Raw genomic sequence first — 24,452 nt, forward strand, 5'->3', positions numbered from 1 at the left:
TTCAGATCATGTCATCTGGGGGAGCTCTGGAAAAGGAGGTTGTGCATTTGTTATGCCATCCCATATATGTCGAATGCTAAAAGATTTCATCTAGTTTAATCTTATCTACATATATAAAGAGAGAAGAAAACCAAGGAAAATCACTTTCTAAGGGAAGGAGAGAATAGGAGAGAAAGTCGACAGGGTGAGAGAGACAGAATAAGGAGACTAAGGTCACACAGGAAGTTACTTCTCTTCTGGGAAAGCTCCAGTTAGGGAAGCTTAGCCAGGAAAGGAAAAGGGGCCATGGAGAAAGAGAAAGCTAGAGAGACGCGTGGTCATTGCCCAGTCCCGAAATATCGGCAGCATGACGGGAATTTCACTTTAGTTCATGATCATCAGCAACACCGTTATTCTAAATGACTAGTTTACCCGAAGCACAGCCATGTTTTCAGTCTGACTGATCACTGGCAGTCAATAAAAGGACGCAAGTTAAATGTAACTGGGGGCTGAAATCAGCAAATTCCTAAAAATCTGCTAACATAAAGTACCTGAAGTGCATCATATCTCATCTCCAAAGTCATTAAGCTTTGACACGATACAACGCAGATAGTTTGACATCAGTCACCTCACATGGTATCAACCCCCGAGCACATCTTGTTGGGTAATTTAAAGGACAGGCACAGTTGGCATGTGACCACAGGGTTGAACAAACAAGCTCTTCCGTTCCTAGAGAAGAGAAACGCAGTTTTTGTTTGCTTAGCGTTCGACTTGACCTCCCAGAAGGAGAGAGGCCAAGTGGGTCAAACAGCAGGCGAAGAGAGATGATGGAGGGAGGAGGGAAATGTCGAGGGTAGGGGAAAGACGGGAACGGGAGGTCAGGGGCCGACCTAATCCACAGATTTGACTTGCAGTTGAGGTAAACAGGCAATGAATCTTAATCTCAGCGCAGTGCAAAAAAGGCTCGATAAACCTTGCTGAACTTTGCAGAAATAATCCGACAGGAGAGATAAAGGAGGAGAGGACGGAAAGACATTTCCAGAATTATCTGGCTCGGTTTTATTGGGCAGCGCTCTCTCTGCATTAGTGGCAATCTGTTAATTCTGCCTTATCGATTGAACACGTCTCATTGTGCAGGAGCACAGTTCTTCAAATCTGAAATCCAGACTTAACCACATCCAGCCTTGAGCATGCATAGGGCAACATTAGGCAACACAGTGGGACTCAACGGTGGACAACATGTCCAAAAGACACAAAGGAGGGTTTCAAAAATAAAACTGAAGAGATACAATTATTTATCACATTATTAAACTCCTTTCATTTTGCAGGGTGCAAATGCAAAGGTCTAAAGAGTATTTAAAGAGAGGATCTGTGTGGCTAATGAGCCAAACTCTGCTGGGAAAGAGTCTTATTAATTAATCTACAGGAGAAGGAGAGAAGTGATGAGCATACATGAGCTGACAAACCGTTAATATGTGATTGTAGCACCATGTTTGAAGCAGGAAGTGGATCTTCACATCAACACACTTGGAACCCTTGTCGCAGTTTGCACAGTCGGGAGCAGCTGAACCGGCTCAAGTGTTTTCAATTAGCTTTTTGTTAAAGAATAGAGCTAAATGTGGGACATAAATGTGAGTGAAGGGTCGAAGCTGTGGACTGTGGGATGACATTCAGAAATTGGTCATTGTTCATTCTGTGGGTCTGTAAATTCCTAATAATTCACTGATTATTTCTTATGAAATTCCCTTGAAAAAATTATTTGGCAGTATATATATCCAGCGATGATCACATGTAACACGTAGGCTACATATAAAAGCCTCCAATACATAAGCAGATACTTATTCATGAGGCAAACTGATGCTCAAAGCAACCTTTTTGCCATTTATGCTGACATATTGTAGATCCTATATACAGTGGCGCTAGAGAGTCCCACATGAAAGCCATAGTAACAGGACTGTGACATCACATTCTATGATGATGTCATAAAACAAAGTTTGTGAGGTAGTGGGAAATTTCACCTCACTCGAGTGATTTTGCTCAAGCCAGTGTACAGTACACTAACCACAGAACGAACCACAGACCTCAACCAGCAACACCGAGTACATGTTTTCTAACAGGGACTACCTGAGTACACTAATTAGAGCAAATGCTCGTCTGAGAAACGGGTTGGAGGAAAGCCAGCGCAAGCAACGTCAGTTTAATTGTCAACTAGTGGCTGCAAAGGGGATCATCAGCGATCTGACGAGCCAGTTGGAAGAGGCCCATCAGGACTCGGATGAGAACCTCGCCAGCCTCAACCCTAAACCGGACATGGCAGAGCAAATGGCCGAAACTGCTGCCAATGTGAGCACTGTCGAGTCCGCAAAGGGGTTTCAAGCAGAGGAAATGGACATATCCGAACTGGTCTGGCAGCTGCAGGAAGCTCACAGAAACCTGGAGGTCTGTACAGCCAAACTCCTGACCAGTGCTGACAGTACTGAAAATTGTGACCAGGAATACAGTGAGAAGGTCCAGGTCTTAAAGAAGGGCATCATGGACCTCAGTGTGAAGCTGCAGCAGGAGCAAGTTACTTTATTAAAGAAAGCAATTAAACTCGTTCCCTGTAACACCTGCTCTGCACAGGCTGAGGATTTGGAGAACGTCAACCTCCAAATCCAGAAAGTCCATCTGGAGCTACTGCAGCAAGCCCTGTGTGTGAAAAATGGCCATTATCAGAACAAAACTTCATCAAAACACCACTGGATCAGAGCCCACAAAGACCAGGAGGAACGAACCGAGCAGTTGGAGCAGACAGCAGAGTGGCAAGTTGGAAACAGTCAGGAGAACTTCTGTGAGAAGGTGTCCGATGATCAGAAGGAGAAAGCAGCTCTGCTGTTTGAAATTCAGCAGCTCAAAGATAAACTTAGTGCTGAAGTGGTCCTCAGGGTGAAAATGGAGACAACAGCCCTGGAACTGGAGGCTGAGCTGCGTAGAAAGACCTCGGTTTTGGAGGAGGCGCAGTCAAAAGTCGGTCAGCAAGAACAACTTCTGCTGAAGCTGAAAGAGAAAGCTCGACAGGAGCTGCAAAACGTTGAATCAAAGGCCCAGGTCCTGAAAACGCACGAGGACCAGAAACAACAGGTGGACCAGTTGGACAAGACAACAGAGAGGAGAGTTGAAAGAGGTCAGCAGAACTTTTGTGAGGAGGCTGGCAAAAACCAGAAGGAAAAAGAAGCTCTGCTGTCTTATATACAGCAGCTCAAAGACAAACTCGCTGCTGAAGAGGCAAATAACAAAAGAAAAATCCAGGACCTGGAGGCTGAGCTTTTCAGAAAGACCATCGATGTGAAGCAGGCAGAGATACAAGTCAATCTGCTCCAAAAAAAACTGCTGACGTTTAAAGAGGAGGCTAATGCACAGAGGTTCCAAGTAGAACACCTGAAAAAAGTCAATGTAGGAATCACAGCTAGCAAAAAGAAAGCAGAGGAGCAGCTGAAGGTTTATTTTACCCAGTGGGAGGAGGAGAAGACCTCCCTCGTCACAGCCGTCGAAGGACTCAATCAACTGCTGAACAGGAAACAGCACGAATGGTCAGAGCAGGAGAGAGAGATGGTCTTGAGGTTGGACGACATGGAGAAAAGAGTGGCTAAAACGTTGGAGAGAAAACCGGAGAACAGGAGAAGCTGGATGGCCAGGCATTTCCCATGTCTGAGAGCCAGATAAACATCGAGGCTCCAGTGGAGGGTGCTCTGGCCTTGTAGGGTTACCTGGCAGCCTGGTTGGAAGGTTGCAGGTACGTATCCTGAACAACAACCTTTATTGTCATTGAGCACATGTACATAGTGCACATACATGTTAACCAGTCCAACTAATCTGCATCCCATCCTGCTGCTCTGTCCACTGAGCCACTGCGTGGGTTTCCTCCGGGTACTCCGGTTTCCCCCCACAGTCCAAAGACACGCACGTTAAGTTATTGGTCTGCGTATGTCTCATTGAGTCGGCGCTGACATGGACCCAAATAGGATGAAGGACGGATGGTTTTTACTTCTACATTACTGACATTTGATGAGTGAAATACCACTAGGCAGGAGCAGCATTTTATTGTTCATGTTCCAAATAAACATTACAAAAAAATATGTGAAATTTGATGACTTTTTCTCCATTTATTAAAAGTTCTTCAAATGAGTCAAAGACTCAGCAAGAGGCTAATAACTTATTTTCAGTATGGTTTACTTCAAGGTCAGAGATACTTTGTGAGCAAAGCTTTCTGTTGTGGCAGAAAGAAAAAACATGTAACGTCACTTCACCACCTTGACAGGTAAGGGAGGAAGATGGGGGGATAGAAGTTCCTTAGTTCCATTTCTGAGGCTCGATCTACCAGAATAGAAGAGAGAAACTGGGACTGTGCTGATCCCTGATGTGGGCTGGGTGAAGGTGACCTTCGTGCCGGCGAAGCTTCGCGGTCAGCTGGCTCTCGCCGGCAGCTGAGGGTTTCTGCTCCTCAAGGTCTTCACATTGGAAATATAGCGGATGTGTTCGATACTTTATCACACGTGTTGTGCTGAATGTGCTGTAGTAAAAGCATGAAATTTGCATCTGAAATAAAGCAGAAATACCTGAAAAGTACAGTACTTGGTTACTTTCCACCGCTGGTTCCGATCACACAATTATCTCCAAACACTTAAAGCGATGTATCGTGAAAATGACTCACAAATTGAGACATTAGCTCAAATAAAGCTTAAAAAGACACAATAATTATTATATTAATTGCATCATTTATGTGCCAGTCATGTGCGTGTGTAAGTCAGCCAGCTCAGCCAGAGGAGGAGGCTTTGAACCCCCCCCCCCCCTCCCCTCTACAAAAAATGCAAAGGCGACAGCTGCATTTAAGAGTGGAGACAGGTGGCACAACTGGCCTATGCACATACAGCACATAGTTCCTATAATGTTGCCTTTTCTATTCGCACACATTCAGTCTCCCCCCTTTTCTTTCAGTACTTTAAGGCCGCAAAACAAGAATATAATATATTTATGTCCATTAACTGACTCAAACCCCTGTTCACTCATTTACTATTAAGCTGCATCATCCCCAAATCCTCAACAGCACCGAATGTCTAAGAGCTTCAACAAGTTAGCTGCCGTCCAGCCCCGAACACCAGTGGCGTCCATCTCTGGCTCCCCGAATCCGCGTCGGTGCTTTGACATCCGGCTTCCTACTCATCAAGTATCACTTGTCAGCAGACACTTAAGGGCATTCTGTCCCCTTTTTATCCTTGCAGTTTGCTCCTGCACATGCATCCGTCTAGCTTGGGTGTGAAGGCCTCAAAACACTGCCGGGTGAGAGGAAGTTGAAATCTTTAGATACTAGTGCAACTATAGTGCAATAAAACAATGTAATGTGGCTTTTGTGGGAAGACACTTCTAAGCTTTCACACTTCTGAGAGCCAGACGAGTTAGACAAAATCATCTTATTGTATCAGCAGTGGTTCTGTTTTGCAATTGCACAAAGCTGGGTTACCACATTTCCCTTAAAGCAACTTGGGAATTTAAAACAATCCATTTGCCAATTTGTTTCTGCCTGTTAAAGAATCAAAGGAGGGACAGTCTTCAAAACAATGCTCTTCTTTCTAACTTGGCATCTCTGCAACACCTACATTATCTCCATTTCATTACAAAAGCTTTGCTGTGGGAACAACGACTCCAAGACAATGTCCCTCTCTCCCACTGGACTTGCCCTTTTAGGACGGCAACAGTTGGTTAACCGACCACTTCGGCCGCCTCTGTGCCAAATGACGGCCGCGCTCTGGGGGCGTGAGCCCGGCAGAAGAAAGAAGCAGGACTGAGGAAAATGGGAAACCAGGGGGACGGGGGAGCGAGTGCGTTTTCCCCGTCGCCATCGCCTCCTGAGCCGTGGCATGTCATCCCGAGTTGGTTCCCAGGAAAAGACAGTTCGCCGGAGAGCTGCCCAGCAACTGTGCAGGCAGACGGAGACAGAGATAGAATGAAGGAGGAGTGCGTGTGTGTGTGTGTGTGTGTGTGTGTGTGCGTGCGTGTGTGCGTGCGTGCGTGTGCAGTGTGTCCTTTGTAGTGTGGACCGACTAAAATTATCAAGAGGCAGAGGAGAAAGAAAGATGTGCTATCAAAGGGTGGGAGTCAGATAACGTCGCCCTTAAAACATAGTGTCCCCACATGTGCCACATAAACTGAAGCGTTGACATGATTTCCTGTCTAAATACATCAAATGTATCAGCATTTGTTCTGCTCTATGTCCAAACATTTGGATAAATAATGCACATCATCACAGTGAAAATGATTAATAGAGTGATGCTGTAATGTAATATTAGCCTCAGATGCTACAGGAGAAACGAAAAGCTGCGCACGTCATCATCATCATCGTCACTAAATATGTCTCCACTTGTAAGTCATTTCAACCTCACAGTCACGCGTTATCCACCAAAAGGCAAGTTTTTTTTTTTCAGTTTAAGCAAACGAAAGACAAAAGTGTGATGAGGTAAATCAATCCTCATATCAACAGAGCTGCCTTCTTACTGTCCACCTATGAGGGAGCATTAAAAAGTACTACTAAGCCCCTTTTGACCCCCTTAATTGAAGGACGGAAAAAGTTGGAAGGCAAGGAGTCAGAGCTGGCATCTCATCACTCCATCACAACCTGCTGGCACTAAAATGTCCTCCCGACCGAGCCGTCAGCGAAGTTGTGACAGCCAGCGCCGCCGAACGCCGACAGGCCTCGCGATGTGTCCCGCGGCTCCGCTCGCCTCGGTGTCACTCCCACGGAAAAACCACCAACAATCTGTTGCCTGTGAGTCGCTAACCACACATTTCACAATGAACACAGAAAAACCAAATAAGGAATGGAGATCGCACTTTTACATTTCTCGGTAAACACTTGCTTTTTACGTGCGCGCAAAGCGGCAGCGAACTCTGGCTGCTGTCCTGATGCCTGACGTCTAGACGAGGCCCGTCACAGAGACTAAAGGTCATCAAAACGCACTGGAACGGCCCCTGGCTCTACCACAACGTCAGCTCTTTGCCTCTGTTGTTTCAATACGTCAGCAGCAAATCCCCCTAATGATCAGAATCCAGGGCCCGGAATTTCTGTCCTTAAAGATTCCGGTCTGTCTTCATTCCAACATGTTCTTAGTATTTGCCTCCGCTATAAAAACTGATGCGTAATCTCTGAAGCTAAAAATACGATGCCTTACCTGGTTTTGGGTGGGGCAGATTTCCCAGCCTTTTTCCTGCAAAGAGGGCACGAGCTTAGGGAGGGGGGGGGAGCAATGGCTTCTGCAGAGAGACGAAGAGAAAGACAGATGAGAGACTAAAAAAAAAAAATGAGCGATGCAGGACCACCACGCTGACAGACACAGTTGATGCGTTTACGCCGGCAAGCACATTGCTGCAGCTTACATACTCCTTCAAACACACACACACACACACACACATACACACACACTTCCACTTCACCACTCTGCAACCAAGCCGCTGTCTGCATTGCATAAAAGAGAGGTAGAGATGAAGGGGGATGGGAGGGGCTCTGAGTACAAGAAGTGGGTGTCCGTCAGTCACACTAATTCATGTTTGAAATAGATATGAAGCCCCCTCCCACCCCCCGTGTAGATTGAGTTGCAAGATAAAAGATGCTGTCGATCTGGGAAATATTCAGAAGCATATTTTTTTTGTTCCTCTCCGTGTGTTTAGCTCATCTGGGAGATTCGCCACGAAACATGACAGCAAGAGCAAGCGCGAGTGTGCGTGTGAAAGAGGGGCGCTGGGTTTGCCCCAAGCTGAATAATTGCTCTGTCCCCGTGCTCATTTGCAGGCACGGCCAACTGCAGCAGCAACACTGAAACAAAGGCAGAACAGAACTGGGGGTGGGGGGGAAACGAACGGGAAGAGGGACTGCAGCCGCCAGACGAGCAGAGGGGAAGCATAATGCCAGGTAGCACCTAGCGCTGACTGCCGAAAGCTTCCTTCCCTGCTCATTACTCCAACCTCAAACCACATGAAATTAAATATATTTATAGCCAGGAGGTCTCGGTCCTTCGCCCTCCATCAGCAGCACTGCTAGAGATGTCAAAGTTGTGAATTAATTCAGAAATTATCAGCTGGGAAATTGGATAGATCAACACACAAAGTAAGACGCATTAAAGGATCTCAACTCCACGGCATATGGCGAGAGAGGTTTTGGTTGCATTCCTCGCCTTTGTACTGGCCATGTAGTAGGGGGGAATCAAACGTGTGGCGTTTGAAGTGCAAAATCCCATCACCTCGAGCGACTGCTTTAAAGCCAGCACGACCAAACTTTACATGTTGGTATTTTATTAACGCAGACTTGAACGTATCATTTTAGGAGTAAATAAATTAAGTCGCTACAGCAAACCAGGCCGATGCGGTGAGACGCTCCCTAACATAATCTCCAAACCCTCAGAGACCACTGAGGCTGCTGTGAGGATGAATCATAAAGGGTTACAGTCAAGCGGTTCCCAAAACCGCTTCAATAAATTATAGGAAGTCAGGCCTGCACCTTCCATCCCTCATCACGTCCTCTCTGAGCACCATCATTAGTTTGTCCTGTGTCCTTACGCAGAGGCTGGATGAGGTTCAAAGACGGCAAGTGAGACACTGAAAACGGCAGCAGACAAATAATCCTGCCGTCAAACAGAATCATTTTCACCTTCGTTGTGAGCGTTGTGCTCTCACGATGAACCAAGCGGCACGTCGCTGTGGTCGGTTAAAGGGGAGGAGATGGGACGTGAGATGAGATGCAGGAAGAGGGAGGGAGGGAGACTTGGGGAGGGAAACAAGACTCGGAGGGTGCAGACAGGCCTGTCAACGCTGGACGGCTTAAGGGGGGCTTTTTGCCAGCACTGATTACAGGCTGAGGCCTAAACCAGAGCTGCGTAACCAGGCTGGCACGGCCGCTAACAACTAATCTCCCAGAAAGCCAATCTGCCACAGCGGCAGGCTCAACGGACACATTATGTTTACCCAGTGTTGGATCATATGGAGAGTTCAGCAGCAGACACGCCTTTGTTAAATAAGTGCAAACAGGCTACGCCGGAGTGCAGGAGTGTGGTGTGATGGTTAATCATTTAAGAAAGCGTTGTCTTCCTCTACAATAATACATTTATCCCCATTTGATCTCATAAAAGCATGTGGTAGGTCAAGCTCACTGCTGTTTGTAAACTCACTATGATCAGGCTTTGCGTGACTTTGCTTGATAGATCATTGTTGCCCGAACCTCCACAATCCAGATTTGTACAGCGGGTTTCATAACTGATGGGCCAATTTGGAGTCTGGCGTCATCCTGTTAGAGTACATGTGTTGTGTGGGCGGGAAAATTTGTCAAATTGAGAATTAGTTGTTAATTTGAATGCTCCAAAGCCATAAATTCATCTAGAAACATTACAAATTTTTTTTAATTTTTTTTTACTATTCTAATTGGCTAACAAACATAAAACAATCAACTTTGCTTAACGATATTGATTAATCATTCAACGTATTTATCTATCGACAAGACCAAGAGTCTGCAGCCAGGCTTTGAGATAAATGGTTATGTTAAGTTATCAAAAATCAAAATTTAGAAAATGATTTGCTGAAGCACATACACATAATTTAGGTGATAATACAAATCAAATATAGACAAAGATGTAACATTAGCACTAAAGCTCCTCATCCCAGTTTACTGCATGTACTGTAAGCCTTACAGTCAGTGCCCCGGTAATACTTTCACCCAGACATGGACCTAGTAATAGCTCCTGCTGGCAGACACGCGTTAACGTCTGAGGACTGGATGTCCACTGGCATCAGCACGATCACAAACGCCGACGCCCGGTCCCCACGGCGGCTGCTCCGTTTGGCCTTGGACGTGTAAAAACTACAGAATCATCTGCTTGTTTTGTTGTTTGCTCTGCACAAATGGGGAATTAGATTTAAGAGCGTGGAAATCGAATTAGCTAAATCCGCACTGATCTGGCCGTGGGCTCAAAAGGTTAGCAGCCACTCATCTGTCACGGCCGGCATCACAATCACTAGAACTACAATGTTTCGGAAACTTTCAGGCCAGTTGCTCGCACATTTGTCTGATCGGGAGCTGATTGAGATCAAAAAGGTCAAAGGTGAGTCTGTTCGGACCGACCAGGAAAAACAAACAACAGCATGACTCAGACTGAAGCCAAAGCCACTGACGGTGCACAGGCCCCGGCTCAAGCTGCTGCTGATCATGTCACAGCCCAAACCCTGGGATCACACTTTCAGCAGCACAACAAATGATCAGAAATCGATGCGGTTCCTGCAGAGCTGAGCAAAGGGGAACATTGTGAACAGAATTGATTGGGAGCTGCACTGTCCTTCGTTCAGATCAGGGTCCACAAAACTGGGCTCACGTTTTTAAAAGAACTGATTCTCATCCTAAATGTAAATGCAACAGGATTCTTTAGGTAGTAACAAGGTAACTGGGGGCTAATATTCGGGGGGTTGTCATTTCGAAAATAACATTTTAATGAACAGTAAAATAATGAACCCAGTCATATCTTGGTATTAGTTATGTGTGTATCCAGGTACCAGTAAGTCTAAAACACAACACTCATGGTAGTTTCCGCCTAATGAGCACGAAAACGAGCTTTTTACATGTTGTCATAGTGAGACCGCATTAACGAGACTTTTGATCAGGTCAATCACCGAGCGATTAGCATGACGCTGCTTCTAAAACCAAGCTGTGAAGTGCTACTGAAAGCTCTTTGTTGGTTACTGCTCCTGTTGAATCGGAGCGGAAAAGAAGCAAACCATGTGGGAGGGAGAGAGTAGGAGGTCTAATTTTGTCCCCATCTTGTTGCCATCGCTCTGTTGTGTCCACTGCAGCTTCATTTACTCCAAACGAACTACGCCACTTCTGCACCAAACGTGACACAAATCCCTTCCCGCGCTTGAAAATACTTGATACGCGCTGAGGAATAGGGAGCAGGCATAACCAGCAGATGATGGACGGCGGCATATGTCTACATAAAAATGTTTCCAGTCACACTAGACCGACACATCGGATGAACTCAGCTCCACAAATGTTTTAGCTAAAATAACTCGACACAGTTACGAGAGAAAGAGAGAGCGTGCACTGACGAGCCGGCCCCCCGCTCGTCGTTATTCAGTGCAGAGCGCGACTGAACCGAGGCACTTGGGTGCAGAAAAAAAAACCCAAGTGGTTTTTGTGAAAGTGCAGCTTTCCTTGTTTGCATCTGCCAAGAGCAAATAGCAGGTTGCTCGTTTGCCAAGAGCGAGCGTCACACCATCTCAATGAGGGGCCTGCCGTTCACAGCCGAACTGAAAACACAACCGATAACACACACACACGCACACATGGGAATATCCAGTGCCCTACTTGTGCAACAGCTGGATCAACCACTGGAAATAACTAAGTGATAGATGGAGGGGCGTTTTTCCTCTCAGGGGTTCAAGGGGATTTGTATTGTGACTCACTTACAAGTATACATTGCGGAGGCGTGCACACACACCTTCCCCACTTTCCCAGACAGGCTTAAGATGGACTGCGTGTATGTGTGTGTGTGTGTGTGTGTGTGTATTACTTTTGGACTGTCGTTCCTCCCTGCTATAAGCAGAACACAGGAAATTCCCTAAATGTGAAATTGGAAACTCCGTCACCTGTTTCGATAGACTCAAATAAACGTGTGCCTGTGTGAGGGTGTGTGTTTGTACTATGCATACTACAGTAACTGTCTGCCAGGTGTTTTGTGTATGTACTGTGTGTGTGTGTGTGTGTGTGTGTGCTCCAGCGTGCATGTGCCTGGATTTACACTAACCACAGGGTGTAGCCGTGCACTTTGAAGTCCTCCCTGCACCCTGAGCCCAACTCAAACACAGGGTACTGTACAACGTCCCATATTACTGCATCGAAAACCCAACAACACGCTTTTTAGACAAAGTACACTTTGTACAAAGTACACTGGCCTCTCTATCCTGCTTAAATGGCCCCGTCACCAATGGCTTTACTTTAGCTGAAAGCCTCCTCCAGATGACATCACCCGGGGGAGTTTTTCATCAGGCATAATCTGAACGGAAGTGTCCTCCGTCATCTGGAGGCATTTTTCGGCTGGAAGTAGACAGATATGTTGATATATGAACGTCAGAGGCGTGAATGTACATGTGCTCAGTGAAATCAGTGAAGGTGTCCTTTAAATAAGCCTCAATGAGTCGAACAACATGGGCTTGCAGCAAACAAATAACTAGTGACCATCACATTGTACAGATCCCATTTATGATTTACATTTTTATCCTGTATTTGTTCACATTTTAATACATTTACATGATATTAAACTAAGCTCAGTTTAGCTATTAGCAGTCCCTGTTTGCAATGTACCTACCGATGTGCACACAACTATCACTGAGTTACTTCTGAAGATAACCTTAGAAAACAATATAACAAACAGTGCGTCTGTTATGTCGGCGTGTTCACTTTTTTTATTGTTATGACTGATTTTCAACACAGGTGCTTCTTGCGTTGGAGCAACGCGAGTAATTGGTTAAATGAGAGAGGGAATCCGAAGGGCAGAGATGCAGCACTCACGCCTACACAGAGTGCACACATCCTGCAAGCCGGGTGGAAATGAGAATAAAATGATGGGACCCAGGCGCTTTTACACCTTTCCGTGCTCGATAATTCAGGTTGAGTGTCTCTCTAATGAAGTCATCTTTAAAAGGACAGGTTACCAACAATATCCGGTAAATGCTGGTAGCACTGACGGCTCTGTTCTTGAGCCTTTTTGGCCTGTGGATGGGAGCTCTGAGCGCTGGCGTCCACATGCCATCTGTTCTAAATTAGCGCCTACACAGGGAGCACTGGGCACCAGCGCCGGGGTTTAGGGCTCTGAAGCTCCAGCAGCGAAGGTGAAAAACAGCCACAGCAGACTGACGTGAATATCAGGCAACGAAAGAGGAAGCAAGTGACTTTGTGGTTTGTTTTTTTTTTTTGGTTTTTTTTGACAATCAAGCGAATGAAAGTGCAAATGAGAGCTTGTTGTTAGAGGTTGCTTTAACTTTAGTCATCACTGAAAGAAATAATAAAGTTACATAGTAATGATAAACCATATTTAGGTGATGTCCAACGTACTATTTTTGGGATTTCATTTTCTCATTCCACTTTTTTTTTCAGCATTTTCTTCCTCATATATCACAGCAAAGCTTTGAACTGTTGGCTGGACAAGAAGAAAAGACATCTGAAGACATTTTTTGAGCTGTGGGAATGTGCATTTTTTTTTCCACGATATTTTGAAACCTAGTTGGCAGATTGTAGCAGATGAGTCTTAACCTCCTGCAACATATTCTTAGGTCTATGTCAACAAACTGCGTAGCCGCAACAATCCTTGGACACATCCCTGCAGATGACTCTGGACCGTTAGCGAGGCTATTCGTTTCATTAACGCACATTTCAGTCCAGATGTTGGGCTGATGTTATGAGAAGCAGCCCCGTTAAGTTGCTGTGGTGCTGGAGCTTGGAGGAGAGAGGACACACGTGTCACTGAGGCTGAGTGAGCAGCGGAAGTTTCTGGAAGCCATCAGAGACGGGCAGGGCGGAGGGGGCCAGCTGCTGCACAGGACGATGTCACAAGTCGCATGCACGAGGCCCGTCCGCGACATAAACAGTGTGCATTCATACAAAGACGTCAGCAAAGACCCACATCCTGGTCTGGCGAGTCCCAAGCCTGGCATCCACATCCACCTCCGTCCTGCCAAGTGTAAACACCAATAAACGACAAGCAAAGGCAGGCAAACACATCTCAGAGTTGCAGTCCACAGCTGTCAAGTGTTACGGGGCCCGTCAGTAAGGCCTCCTCCTTCCCTCCACCACCAATCCGTCAGAAAGTAGTGAGTCATGGTTAGAACCTTGGAAGCTAAAAAAAGGATTTTTAAAATTTTTTTTTTTTTTTGGGAGGGGGAGGGGCTGTGCTGAGTGGGGAGAAAACTGCAAGCACCACCGTCATAATGGATGAGCAACAATGTTTTTTAATTGAATACAAATCGTCATTTGCTACTAAAAGGGAGTTCAAAAGACAACACAAGGGAAGAACTTTATATTCCAAAGAGCATCTGGTTAAATTTTAGTCGTGGGTGTATTTTCCCTGCAGGGGTAGACATTTAGTACACAAGCACCAAAAGGACGTTTAGGGTCTGTTTTGGTAATTCTGTGTACATTGTTGGTTATTTTATGTCGGTTTTTATTCATTTTTACAATGTTGGTCTCTGTTTTTAGTTGTCTTGTCTGTTTTTGATCATTGTGAGACGGTTATTCTTTGGTTGTGCATCTCTTCCTCTAAACATTTAAACTTTCGCGTCAAGCAGACACAGCATTTACTTTAGCGGCTGCGGCAAAACTTGCAAACCACACTGCTGCAGGCAAGGAATCAAAAGCAACAGCTGGACCAGTGGTGTCGTAAGTTCCTAAAGACGCGATAACGTAGTGGACACAACACAGCAAGTCAATCGAGTCCAACAGCTTATAACAACTTATAGCATATTTCCTCCCTCGGCAGGAAGCATCTCGTGAGTGCTTTCACCTTGAAGTGCTCTAAGTGCAGCCCTATTAGTGTAAGTGATACAACAATATTGTGGTCAGAGTGAGAAGGGCGAGCTTGAATGCAGGCAGTCGTATATGAGCGGCGCTTTAATGTCTCAACAGTTGGGTGCAGAGGACTTTGTTGCCCGGGAATCTCGTGGCAGTTTCCATTAAGGAATAGGGATGTAGTGGAGGATGTAGCTGGAGGCATTGAGAAAAGAAAGCACAGCACCACTGGTGTAATACACTGACATGGGCTTTAGTGTGGTGCCGCCATAATGACTTCCTGCACTTCAGAGACTGAAGGGTGGGGTCGTTCCTCATTAACTTTTGACAGCCACGTCTTAACGCTTAGCGTCTGTCTGTCAGGTCACATTTGCCATTGTGTCGTGGGGAAACTGGATCTCATTAATGTTCGGCATCGGAGCCGAAGTCAAACACTAGGCAAAGGATTTGGGTCCAAAACTAAATTCAACCACTTTGCGGAGGTTAATCGAGTCAACAATTCACTGCACAGCTGAGGATGCTGCGTGGGCAACAGGTTTTTATGAGGGTTCTGCTGTTATTTGCTTGCAGTGATAGTAGTACTTTGTTTCCATGACAGTGAGGTGAGTCACTGAATGCAGCTCCACCGGGGAAACGGCGTTAACTGAAGAAGGGCCGACCTGAGGACTGTGGTGGTGGAGCTCTCCGTTGGCAGAGAGGAGATGTAGTGGGAAAAGAAAAGCTTACGGCGCCGTGAAGCTACTTTGTAAAAGCTGTAGCGTTTCCTCTTTGTACATGAACATGATATTACTCACCTTTATGCATCTGGCGCCTAACAAACTATGACTGTTTGACAGATGACAAAATCATCAGGAAAGAACTGGTGATCTGATAATTCAACTGTTTATTTTGTATTTCACTACTGGTCCGTAGTTTATAGTCATGATGTGACCTGATGTACGTGCTGCTGAGTATGTGATGTATGCTGCCTAACATCAAGAGAGCTGCTGATTTAAACCTCAAAACATTTTCGCTAAACCCAACCATGTTTGTTACAGAAGCACCACAGAGAGCTCTTTGCTACCACGGTGCGGCAGCTGCACAGTGTCTCCAGAGAGTGGTAAGGACAGCGGACAAGATCAATGGGACGTCTCTTCCTTCGATGCAGGAGACGGGACACAAAACGCTGCCTGTCTCGTGCCCTCAGCGTCGTCAGAGACGGCTCCCACCCCCATCAAGAGCTGTTCTCTCTGCTTTGTAGAGCAGTCTGGGGAGCAGGACAGTCAGCTTCTGCAACGGTTTCATTCCCCAGGCCTCATATGCAGACTTGTGGTGTGAATGAATGACAAGAACGTTTTTTTTTTCTTTCTTTGAGTGTTTAGCACAACAGCCAAACAGTGTTACAGCAGCCGCAGCAAAGGCTTCTTTGGGGACAAACAATTTCTATGGTTGTTTTGATTTTTTTTTTTTTTTTTTTTTAAACAAATGGATAAAAGCGCAGACAACATTCATAAAGTGAATGAGGATGAGGAAATCAGGAGTTCGGCATTTATCATTAAAGCTTGCTGAAGTCTGATGTTTCCTGTATCCATCTAGTTATTTATTATTCATGCCCAGTGAAAGAGATGATGCAGTCAGAGTGACACATGCACAAAACGAACCCCAGCGCCAGTAAGTTCATCTGTCAGAAAGGGACGCGGAGCAGCACCGGTGTCAGTGCATCATCAGCAGTCACGCCGCCGCCGTCGCCAGCTTTGCCGCAGAGCGACACCGTCTAGGATCCGGCTGACTGGGTGTCACTTTGGCTTTGCAACAACAGGACAAACAGACGCAGAAATGTACACACACAAAACAAAGCCACGTGCAGTGGACGCAGTTGCACGCGGACAGAACGATGCAGGACGGGCTCAACCACACCGAGCTCTGTGCTTTCATTATTCAGATGAGGATGGAGATTAAGGCGTCTTGAATCTCCAGCGCCGTGCCTCTGTGGTTTTAGATCACAGCGGCTTCACGTGTCTGTCGACGGGATGCCGCCGCCGCCGCCGCCCAACACAGGAAATAACTGGGCTTGAGAACATACGAGCCACTGTAGATAAAATGTGCTCCGTGTCCTGGTTTCGATGCGCAGGGACCTGCAGTGAATTAGTTGTGAGACCATGGAGAGATAAAGAGCGGTGGGAGCAGAGTTTACTTTCCTGTTTGTATCTGATCTGCATTGCGCAGCATAAAAGGCCCCGATAGTATGTGAAACTAAAAGTGCCACGAAGACATAACTTGCACGAAGTGTCTCCAGCTTTGATCAACACTTCGTGACAGTGAATTTGTGTTTACAATCACATGCATTTTAAAGGCTCTTAAAAGCATTAAGGGATCTAATTAATTCAAACAAAGCGCTTGTCGAGCAGCATCTGAAAACACTCTTCCCCAACACTTTTCCAGTGTCTGAATTCAGAGGAAAGGGTCCCGGACATTATCACCACGTGACAAAACTTATCCATAGAAATATGGAAAGTGCATGTATGCAAATCTAAGTACAGCGACACATTGGCCTCATCCACACGAGGAGCACTAAAGCCCGCAAGCGTGAAGAGGAACTTCCAGCTTCCAACTGCCAAGATGCACTCCATTGTGTCAAATTGGAGCTCACACACACCAGTTGCGGTGCAGCCACTCAAAAACAAAAACAAACTCCGTGGAATCCAACTTTACGTGTAAACCAAGTCTCCTTCACTTGATCAGCTGGGGGAGCGTCCCTTTTGAAAAGCCCACGACATTAACCCCGGGGCGCTTAACACTTCCACCTGGGAGCCTCTTTGACCAGGCGATGTGAGAGGTCATGCAGAAAAAGAGCTCTTTCATGCAAGCTCCATTGCCCCTGGATAAAGAGGGCAAACTCCTTTAGATTCTTTATGAACCGCCTCTCTGGGTAAGGAAGTACAGGGGGTGAGGGATGGAAAGGGGCTGAGACGGAGCTGCAGTGTGCCCACATTAGGGTGTAAAGGTGGCAGTCAGCTTGGCAGCTCCTCAGGGCACGAGGAGCCTGGGGAGGCATCGCATTAAGCCTCCCACCGAGGTGGAAAGCAGATGGCGGACGGATTAGCATCTGAATGTGGGCATGCAGATCCAAGGGGGGTCCGTCCCTCTCCTCTTATTAACCCCATTCGGGGGACAGGTGAGCCAGGGAAAGAAAAGATGGGGAATGACAAAATCAATGACTGGCGACCCACGGCGTGCAGACAAAGGAAGTGGGTAAAGCTGGTGGCTTTACACAGCAGGGATTTTGCGACAGAGAGACATGTAATTACAGACTCTCGCTCAGCCACGCAGCTACAAACTCACTATATACTGTGTCTTTCTGTGCAGTTAAGGAGTGGCATGCGAAACAAACCAACAAAAAAAAAAACAACTATCAGGCACGACAGCAACACAGACGACATCAGGACGCATGGCAACGGACGCAGCTTTGAAGTTCGCGTCTGCCACTTTTGGACTCGGAGTCACACAAACACGCCGGGTATCAACAATGAGCTGCACATGTTCCCAGAACAGCAGAGGAGTCGGGGGAGATTCTGCAACGTGCCGGCTTCCAGACGTCTGCATGAAAAACCTCGGTCACTTTAAATGCAGAGGTAAACGCAGAGGACAGGTTTGCGGTTCCTCGGAGAACGTAAAGGTTTATACGGAAAAGTGAGGAAGCTTTACTACTTTGCATCAGAACTGAGTACTTTACAGTCTACTATAGTGATGTGGACTCTGATTTTAAAGAATCTATTCTCCGACTGCATTTTTATCCCACACAATGCACAGAGCACATTCATCTCACGCAAAGGGAACAGATGCACCGCATTTAGCCACCAGCTAGCTGCAATCTGCACTCGCAGCACAATAAACATTAGGGAAACCATCAGTGAATCTACTTTATCCTGCTACAGTTACACACAATTAAAAAAAATAAAAATAAAATCTGGCAACTTAAATGCTCCAAAGGACCTTTATGCTGCTCTAAATACTACATTGTACTACTGCATTTTCAACACTAACACACAAACCACAGCATGTTTAATCACAAGCTGTTTCATTAAAATAAAAAAATCATAAAGAGGCCGTTCACAAACGTCTGTTGATATTTCAAAATAAAGGCTCATTGATTTAATGAGGTGACCCGAGGCAGCCAAGTGTCCCATCCCACTCCCGTGAAACAGGAAGCCGTGTCCTGTCGTACATCAGCTCTGCTATTAAATCAACACAGACACATTTCACATTTTAACACCTTTATCCACCAGTGCGAGCACCCGGACAACAATGTGTTGTGAGGGTCACAGGTTGTGGACAGAGGGCACAGAAAGGGAAGTGAAAATGTGAGAACCCTCCTACTAGAGAGTGAGGCTGAGCAACACAGAGGCTCCACTCACTGATAATCAAAAAGGGCTCATTCCTTTGAGGGGCTGGTTTCCATGGCAGGGGTTGCTGTGGTGAGGGGGGCCCCTTTATGGTCCCAATGGGACAGTAGGCACAGTCAACACTCACGAGCAACACAGACAGTGCAGGAAAGAGGGTATTTCAAACAAGAGTGTAGGGAAACAGGAAGCTCACAGACGACCTGTAATTAGCTTTTACTTTCCCGATCACTGCTTACTTTACTGGTCTATAGAACATGTCGAAACATATGTGACAATTTCTTAGAGCTGCGGAGCGGCTTCTTTAAATATGTTTTGTCTGGTCCCAGGTCAGAACCCACACACACACACACACACACACACACTCAGCTGCTGTGTTCCTGCGGTCGTCGTCAAACCCGACTCGTGAACGCACCGTCCCTGCATTCAGGCCTTCCATCTGTTTCTGCGTTTCACACTGGCTTTACAGAGCTGCTGTGTGTGGCGTTCCTATGAAGTCATGGTGAGGGGGGGGGGGGGGGGGGAGTTCCCAGACACCCAAAGAGCACAGCACTGACAAGCAGATGCACACGGGCTACAAAGAAGGACACTTAACAAGCTTCCACAAATGTGCACACGCAGACGTGCACACGCTAACACAGTTAAGATGTTCTGGTTTAGTTTAGGAAGCTGCAGGCCTCGAGAAGCAATTCACTCCGAATCCACTGAGGCTTATTTCCATGACATTACATTCCAACATGTTTCCCCCCTAATGGGTCAACTGAAAAACAGACTCAGGATAAGATTCAAACGACAGAAGCGCGGAGGAAGTACTGCCTGTATGTACTGACGATGCAGGGACCTCAACAACGGGACTCATTCATTGCACCGGCGCACTGCACCCAATGCATTAGTCCATGACTTTGCAACAGGACTGGAGAGGAAACAATCTCGCCGTTTAGCGCCAGCATCTGGAAACCATAAAGGCTCAGCCTCATGTAGCTTAGCCTCTACGCAAAGCGAGCAGGAGGTCCGCGGCCCATTCAGGAAGAAGCTAAGGCTCATTAGTGGTTTCCCCCAACCGTTGGCCCGTGTCACCATCCGAAAAAGAAAATCTGACCAGCAGGCTCCCATTTAATACTCCTAGCCTGTAGTACATCGCTGAGGCTGCTATTAAATCTCAAAATAGTTCGGGGCTTTGATGGACAACTTGTGCACTTGTGCTTTTTCAAGGAAGGAAAATTGAACATATTGTATAAGATGTTACGAAACCACTACTTTTTCTATCTCTATAACACTGAATACTGTCGCCAAAACCAGGCTGAAATGTACAATGACACCGTTTGTTGTCTGTCATTAAAAAAAAAAAAAGAAGCATAGATTTAAAATATCTAAACTGCTAAGCCAGTGAAATCCAGCCACGCTTTAATGCTTTGCTACTATTGAAACAGATGCAGGAGAGCAGCTGGCTACATATAGGAACAGACATCGGCATAATTTAATCCAGAACCTGTCAACGTCCCAGTTGCCCGCATTCCCATGTGCCAATTAGGGGTGCGAAACAACTTAAAGCCGGACTGCATGTCATAAACATCCTATAATTGCTCCGTGTGAACATGCAGCACATTTCTTTGCTTGGAATGTGCAGTTTGGTGCTTGTCTGCACAAACTGATCCATGCAGAGAAGGTTTCCCAGAGGAGGAGAATACGTTTGAGGCACATGGATCAACGTGGAGCGGATTTGCTGCACTCGAGCCAAGTGAACCTGTAAACACTGAGCAGCTCCGGTGGGTGGGCTGTGCGGCCTCTCGTGTACAACCTGTCATTATCACGCCGACCTCATGGTTACAACACAAGACGAGAAGCGAGAAAGCAGCAGAGGCGATTATAGATGCCAATATCTGAGGGAACGGGACTGACTGTATGAATGCCCCGCATGAGCGTCCTCTCTGTCGAGGGGCATCCATGAGGAATGAAATGTGACGCTGGCTGTCAGGGCTCGTTTGGGAGACGGGCTGCTAGACTGAGATTGGGTACAAGGGCGAACAGGGTGGATGAATTGTCAGAGAGGCGGGCCGGGTGCCAAGGAGGTCACAGGGGTGGATCGGAGAAGCCACCTAAACTCAATAAACTCACCTCCTACGTCCCTGACAAGGAAGACCTGCACCGAAAACAACAGGCTTTGAGAACCAGCCGCGTCAGCTGGACTGCAGGTTGGACATGCCGCTCGATTGGGAAGTGTCCACCCAATGCAAAACGCATTCATTTGCATTTATATTTACTTAGGCCAAAGATGACATAGCGGTTACGAGCATTACATAATAAAAATAAACATGCAGAGAAAGCTCCACTGTCCATAAAGAGCCATGCTTAGACTCTGTGTTCCACTTCGTAATGTTTGGACCACAGAAGTCAGAAAATGGGAACAAAACGTGCATCATTTTGTAAGAGCAAGAGAAGGCAGCACACTCTCGCGCTGAAGCACAGATCAACACCACAAATGGTTAAATCTCCTGATTGGATTTGTCCCCACTGACCATTTTATTCCCCTGTGCCCAACGCAAAACTCCCATGTGCCTAGTTAGCAGCCACGCATATCAAGAAGAAAGGTGTGAGTTTAGCTTGTGTGTGTGTGTGTGTGTGTGTGTGTGAGTGTGCATGTGTGTGTTTCGTCTCCATATGCGGGTCAGTGGGCAGTTTGCTTCCTCTGACGTATGTGAATAAGATTAGGTCCCTCTGACAGTCAAGACTTAATCACGTCCTAAAGCCCAGTTCTGCCAGCTCCCATTAGACACCTGCAGTGCAGAAGACACATCCTGAGTCCTCAGACACCTGTGACTATAGGCTCCTACTTCACAGACACAAAGCTAGAATTCCCGACATCACCAACTGGCTTCCTTTAACAGCCACCGTGCCAGGCGTTAAACTCAAAAACAAGCAAAGTCAAATTGGCCCCAAATCAATCCACAAACAAATCCAGGCTCTGCCACACTGTTCCAATGTGATCCCATCCCATTAGCCACGACAACGTGCCTTCATTTCAGTGGAGCGCGGTGGTTTCGGGACTTCGACGGTGCACCTAACCAGATTTGCCTTTGGGAAATACACTTAACAATCCTGCATGGTGTACGGAGATGGAAAGTTTCCTGCTAGATGGAAAGGCAACACACACACACACTTTGTTAGACAGAAAGCTTAGAGTAGCAATTGATTTGAGATGTAATAGGTCTTATTTTCATAGCTTATGCAGGTAAACACACAAATCCAACCTGTTGTGTGGTGATTGAGGTCATTACTCCATCAGCGATTAGACTCAGCCCAATATGGCCTTAGAGGAGATTTAGCTGAAACCTGATACACATCTCCACTTTTCTTTACTGCACTGTTTCCCTGCTGTTGGTTAAGGTTACATGTATGCAGGGTTTGACAAACACCTGTACATTTATTGTGCTTAACCTACACGGAACCTCGACATTTACAGGGTGTCAGGTTAACTACGGCAAACCAGAACCTGCGCTGCCGGGGTCACGGATGAAGATTTTTCTTTACTTTTTTAAAGCCCACGTAGGACGAACTGATTGCGTTTCACATCGAGATCTAATGGGAAATGATGTCGTTCCTAGTCAGCATGTGGAAGCTGCGATGACACTGAGAGGAGGTGGAGCAGACCCAGGCTTAATAGAAGTCTGTCCATCTCCAGATCATTATCTATAATATATATATATAAAATATATATATAATAAAAAAACAATACAACAACAACAACCCATCGGGAAAGGACTTTCTTTATAGGCAAAAGACATAGAGGTTCACATTTAGGCATTTTAATGAATTGCACTCACATGTGATGTACTAAAGAAAAGAAATGATACTAAAAATCAATGTGTTCCTGAAGCTACGTAACCGGTTTGCTGATGCAAAGTGCTAATGCCTGCAAGATACCAGAGAGAACAAGCTGGGCTGCTCCCCCCCCCCATCCCACATCCATCCTCACAGCATGGCCACAAGCAAGACATAAAGCCACGAATCTATGTCCGCAGATGACCACCATCATCTTCATCATCATCAGTTCTATTCACTGAAGCCTTTCGCTCGTGTGCGACGCCGCCGCGCTGCAGTGAAGGGGCCTGGGAGACGCGCCGGTTTCAGCACCATGCAGGCGTGGACCAGAACAAAAGGGCGCAGGCTGCAGCGGCGGGGGGAGAGAGAGAGAGAGAGAGAGAGAGAGAGAGAAGGGGGGGGGGGGGGGGGTAGCGCGCACCACCAGGACGACCGTAGCAAATACAACACAGTTTGATTAAAGCACCAATTTGCATCGCATATGTTCACTGAATAAAAAAGGGGCAACATTCAGTTAAAAACTCCCTTTCGAGATTGTAAAAACATGAAGCCCACGCGTCATATGCCCAACACCAACCACATCCCTGCACATTGTAACGCCTCAAACCCATCAGCTGAGGATTAGTGGACACCGAGCAGCAATGCCAGCATTCAAATGCACTTTGACTTTTAAGCAGAAAACTTTCACAGCAGCCAGCATCACACCGAGATGGACAAAGTCCTACATTTATGCAAATGAGCGCATTTAAAAAAAAAAGAAAATGCCCAGAACATGATCGGCAAAGTGCTTTGAGTTCTTACCTGCAGGTTTAGGATGCTGAGCGGCACTAATACCCGTGTGTGTGTGTGTGAAGGATAAGCGAGCTGTAGTGACAATGAGATCTGTTCGGGGGCCACTTGATCCCGCCCCTCGCAAGTTACGCTACCGTAAATGCAGAAACATATGCGCACGGGGATTATGTGGACGCAACACATAGGCAGCACCTTCACAGTGCAAATATGGAATAAATCATGCACCTATAGATGCAAAAACACGCTGGTTGTGACTGATGTATCCGAAATAAGGATATAACAACAAAACAGGTGTCAGGTGCTAAGTGGGATGTCAAGTCATTCTTAAGGGGGGGGCGGGGGGGTTCTGAATCTCGGCACCATTATTGGCTGCTTTGGCAAGAGGGGAAGCACTGTGTCCGCAGAGCTGAAGCACCGGGGTGTGGCTGTTGCTGAGTAAAAAATGGAGAAGGGGAGAGAAAAGAGGAGGGAAGGGCCGGGGGGGGGGGGGGGGGGGGGGGGGGAATGATGAGGATGTGGATGTGATGCCAACAGGGGAGGGGGAAGCAAAAGGGAGGCAGGGGAAAGGAAAAAAAGAGGAAGATGGGGGGGGAGGAAGAAGATGCTTGAGTGAACAGTGGCTCCACTTCTATCCCCCGAAGGTGAGGTGGGTTTTTAGGGAGGAATTTAGAGCACAAAGAGGTTCAGCTACATCTAAAAACAAAAGTGTTTTAAACGAGTGGCTGTGCAACGGATTCAACAATGATGTGTGGCATCAAAGATATTGTTGCTCTGTGCTGTATCATCACCCACTAACATTCAACAGTCGGCTGCATGTGCTGCAATGGGATCAAACCGAAAGCCAGGTCACTGGCCGCTTCACCACCAGCTCGTGTTTACATTTGCTGCCATCTACGGGTGGGAACAACACAACA

General features: G+C 46.5%; 1 protein-coding gene across 11 annotated transcripts in view; it reads right to left on the reverse strand.

Moving 5' to 3' along the window:
• Positions 1 to 23,830, reverse strand: part of LOC137125252 (microtubule-associated protein tau-like) — a 49,999-nt gene extending 26,169 nt beyond the window's left edge. For 5 of the 11 annotated variants that reach the window (XM_067500420.1, XM_067500423.1, XM_067500424.1 and 2 more), the window contains exons 1-2: positions 23,548 to 23,830; positions 7,182 to 7,263 (exon numbers count right to left, since the gene is read on the reverse strand). The gene's annotated coding sequence lies outside the window, so the exon portion shown is untranslated. The remainder of the gene's footprint in view (positions 1 to 7,181; positions 7,264 to 23,547) is intronic. The other 6 variants (XM_067500421.1, XM_067500419.1, XM_067500427.1 and 3 more) reach the window with 5 other exon arrangements.
• Positions 23,831 to 24,452: the final 622 nt, after the last annotated feature.

This window comes from Channa argus, chromosome 4 (genome assembly GCF_033026475.1).
Source record: "Channa argus isolate prfri chromosome 4, Channa argus male v1.0, whole genome shotgun sequence".
Lineage (NCBI taxonomy): Eukaryota > Metazoa > Chordata > Actinopteri > Anabantiformes > Channidae > Channa > Channa argus.